A 4,738-nucleotide genomic window follows, 5' to 3' on the forward strand; every position below is an offset into this window, starting at 1 on the left:
CAAGTTACAAGACTGTAACTAAAAGAGTACAAATGCCGACCTGCCAAACTTGGAAAATTAGTTTTAAGTACCATCAGTGTGGCGGGCGGTCGAGGGGGGCTGTTTAGTTGGGTTTTGCTATTTTTTTATGACATTTTTAAAAAGAAACAAAATAAAAAATCCAGTACACTTTATGAAAAACTCCAGTACAGTTCTGTATAGGGCTGAGTGATATGAGCAAGAATTTATATCTCTGTATGTTTTTACTGATTTGTGGTATACAGTAGTTTATATATCTCCTCATTTTGCATTTGGATTAAACAAATAAAGTGAATGTACGCAAGTATTATGTGCAAAAAAAAAAGGTTACAATCACAAATCACATTGTAATCATTGCAGAAGTTAAAGTTACTAAACTAAAAATGAAAATAATAAAAAGCAGAGACTAGGGCCTAATGGAGTAAGCTTCCTGCTTGTTTATGTTACTTTGTTAAAATGAGCCAAAGCAAAGTCATTCTTTAACATTTTGTCACAATTTGATTTAATTATATTCATTGCTTTTGAATGTGTAAAATTTCAACATTTCTGTTTCGTAAACATTGTGGGGACTACTTGAATTACTACTTAATTTTTTGGTGACTTAAATTCTGTCTAACACCAAGTGGACTTTTTTCCATGAATACATTATGCTAGTTAACACTCTGCCCCAGACTCTTTCTGATCCTGTTCTGCTTCTTGACACTTTTCTCCCTTCTCTCGACTGTATTTGTGGAGAAACTACACATATTGATCTGTGGCCCGTCGGGCTGAGGTTTCAGCTGCTGTGTGTTCAGACTCCTCCAGCATCCACACAGAGCCCCTCACAGACTGGAGCAGAGGATCAAAACCCTTCATTGTGTGGCGGCCATTAGTCCATGATCCTCTGCTCTTTCTGTAGGTGATCAGGAAGCTGTTCTCTGCACTTCCTGTGTCACTCCTGCTCACCCTATACAAACAATCAGAAGCATTTATCTAGTCTGATCCTAACAAGACAATCCAGCCATGACTGCTGTGAGTCAGATAAGTGTGTGTCACTGGCCACCTGCTCAGTGTAACCAGGGGTGGCGCTCAATGTCGTCTAAACTGGGCCGATCTGATGCCGCTGCACTGAGGCACCAGCGAATCAGCTGACGGCACTCTGTTACACACAACACAGTGTTCAGGAACACAAAACCACACGCTTCACCTGGATCTGGACCTGATTTCTGTCTCTTGCCTGTCGACAGCTCTCTAGGAAAGAGCAGTCTGCTTTTGGAGGTGACCCTCAATGCGCCTCTGAAGGGGAAACAGCTGCACAGGATGTTGTAGATTGTCACCCCCACTGACCAAACCGTAGCCGGTCCCGCATGATAACGGTGATGCCGAAACCACTCAGGAGGGGCGTACTGAAGAGTGCCTGAGAGACCCAACAAGACCACAAACATCATCTGAAGAGGCCCCAGTCCAAACAGATTCCCTTCGCTCGATCATCAAAAGTCCACAAACAAACACAGATCAATGCAGGGAGATCAAACCAACCTGCAAAGTGTTTGTAGGCCGAGTCTTTCAGCAGATCTCCACAGCCGAAGTCCAGCAGCTTGATGTCATGTGAGTCTGTGGAGATCAGCAGGTTCTCTGGTTTGACGTCCCGGTGCAGGACTCCACGGCTCTCGCAGTGTTTCAGCGCCGTGGTCAGCTGCAGCAGCACTTTCTTGGCCAGACTCTCCTCCAGGCGTCCGTTCTCCTCACAGAAACTCTCCAGATCTTGGCAAGGAAGCGGGCGCTCCAGGATCATGGTGTAGCGTCTGGGACGGTCAAACCACTCCAGCAGCTGCAGGACGTTGGGGCAGGCAGGAGCCGAATTGACCAGGGTCATCAACGCCACCTCCAGCGGCAGCCGACCCTGACCTTCCTGCAGGACAAACGCTCCGTTATATCCAGCGCTGAATCAGACCAAACAGAGCAACAGATTCACTCTCAACTCACAACTCTCAGTCACCGTGTTCCTCGTTTAGAGACGTACTTGATGGCAACCTGTAGACAGATGAAGCACAGTAAACCACGCTGCCTAATTATCACCCACGAGGGACATTTACTGACATCAACATTTCTAAAAGCTGTTTAACTGCAGGAGGTAAGAAAATGTCTCACTGGCAGTCCATCAGACCTGCGGGTCCCAGCATACACAGAGCCGAATCCTCCTCGCCCCAGCAATGGGCCCTTCACATACGCTTCTGCAACACACAAGATCACAAGAAACGTCTTTAACAGAAAACATGCTGCAGCATCTAAACCTGGTACAGAACGTTACTGTAATTCAGCTGAAGAACATTTTCAGTGACTAATCATTGAGTGAGTCTTTAATCAGGTGTTTAATATGAGTGTATCTGACCTCTGCGGGAGCGTTTGGCAGCTCTTCTGTATGAAGGAGACGGATGCTCATCCTCCTGGCTGCCGCTCTGCCACTTCCTCTTCCTGTGAGGCTGATCTGTGGACACAGAAACGGCCAACTCTGAAGGCAGAGGTGCGATGTATCCAGGCAGCTCTTGGCTCAGCGGCTGGTTTGGGTTTGGCAGCGGTTCCTGAGCGCCGTCACCAGAGCCACGTCTCTCAAGCTCCTGATCATCCGTCTGAGAGACAGCAGCACTCCTGGATCTGGAGCGGCCCGAGCCTGCAATATTACACACATCAAACACTTACAGCCTTTATTAGCAACATTTATTAATAATCAACCACCAATGGTACTGCTCACATCCAATTAGGTTACTTTACATTTTAATTGTTTTGAATTACATTTGAGCATCTCTATAATTCTCCAGCGTTATAATTGTGTCAAAGAATTAAACACATATTTCACTGATTTTCATACACAAGGAATAAAATACATGTGATCAGTGAGCTGGTAGAAATGTGTGATTAAATGAGTTAACCTGCACACATTTCTTCAAATCAATTCATTAACACAATGAACAACATCATACTATAATAACATACCAATAATAAACAAACTAAATTAAAACACTCACCTCGTCTTTCACCCAAATGAGCCATTGACAAACTCCTCCAAACTCCAATCAAAACAAGAAATTAATCAACAAAAAGGTAATTAATTAACCAATTAATTAATTACAGAAAGAAAGAAAGAAAGAAAGAAAGAAAGAAAGAAAAATCTGAAATAAGAAGAGAAAAATAGAATAAGTCTTTCCTCAGAAATAATCAGAAATCCTTCAAAAATAAAACTCTACTCAAAGAAAAATCCCCCGATCTCCTAAAATAAAAGTCTCTTCTCTGAACTCCGTCGAAAATCACAATCTCAGCACAGAAAATGTTCTCCAGAAGTCTCTGAAGTCGCCTCGTCTCTCAACCAGCAGATATCGATCAGATCATAACACGCGTCGCTATAGCAACTACAATTCGCGTGCGTTAGTACAAAACTATTGAAAACCTTAATAAACTCTAATTCAGTTCAACCAGAGCTCATTATAGCATCTCTGATATATACTGATTTATGCCTTTATTAATAAATCTCACAAGTTAATATAAAAAAGTATATACAAATTCAATGTAAAAGATAAATTGTGTGCGCTCGCGCTTTTGCGCATGCGACGTCAGGCGTGCATAGGTGAATCGAATTGTAGTTGCTATAGCGACGCGTGTTATGTCTATGGTTATGATATGATTTCGGCATAAATATTTTTACACGTTTTCAAGTAAAAGAAAAACTTGAGAAATAGCATAATGAAATATATATATATATATATATATATATATATATATATATATATATATATATATATATATATATATAAAAGAAAAACTTGAGAAATAGCATAATGAAATATATATATATATATATATATATATATATATATATATATATATATATATATATATATATATATATATATATATATATAATATTATTACTATTATTTTTATTAGTGTAGCGGGTAGGGGATTGAGACTGGAAGTGTACCTTTAAGGCCTAATCACTGGCGCTGATCATTTGGATCAGGTGGCGTAAGTGACGCGTCCCTTTAAATGTGTTGCAAGACATGAACAGAAAAACATTAATGCGGTGTGAGTTGAAGAGTGAGCCTCTTGGTGTATCGTCTGTGCAAACAGGAGAATGTGAGTTTTCTTGGAAGGTTATGTCGATTTAATATTGAACTTAATGAGAACCGCTTAACACGGCTCGTTTGTTTGTTTGCTTGTAGTTCGGCTTGGTGTCTGCGTGTATGGTAACCAGTAAATGGTGCCAGTAGTCACGAGTCTACAGACTATTGCAAAATAGTGAGTAGTGATTCTACATGGGGTTTGAAGTAACGAGTAACATCGAGGAGAGTGTCCATTAATCATTCATGCCGTTTAACTTTATTGTTAAAGAGTATATAGTTCTTACTGATTTGGGCTGGTGTCAAAAGAAATGTAAGTTTTCTTTTTTTTTTTTAATCCTTTCTTTAGACTTAATGTTTTAAAATGTTATAATGTGATCATAAAATATTTGTTTGTGATTATAGGAGGATTGCCTTCGTCGGCCACTAGCTACTGTTTTTCCTGGGTTTAATAATAGTGTTTCATTTTGTATTTTTTTCATATGTGTGTCTGTTTGGCAATTGTCATCATTCAACCTTTGGCCATGGGCATTGTGCAATATTTCCTCTAGGGACCGTGTCCATCTTGCAATGTTTACTGGTGTGAAGTGTGAAATGCTGTGTTAATGTACGTATGGCCAATTTTG

The 4,738-nt window shown here is 40.5% G+C and overlaps 1 pseudogene; it reads right to left on the reverse strand.

Annotated features, from left to right (window-relative positions):
- Positions 1-271: 271 nt before the first annotated feature.
- Positions 272-3,131, reverse strand: LOC113075371 (serine/threonine-protein kinase pim-3-like; annotated as a pseudogene).
- Positions 3,132-4,738: the final 1,607 nt, after the last annotated feature.

Source organism: Carassius auratus, unplaced genomic scaffold, assembly GCF_003368295.1.
Source record: "Carassius auratus strain Wakin unplaced genomic scaffold, ASM336829v1 scaf_tig00016918, whole genome shotgun sequence".
NCBI classification, from domain to species: domain Eukaryota; kingdom Metazoa; phylum Chordata; class Actinopteri; order Cypriniformes; family Cyprinidae; genus Carassius; species Carassius auratus.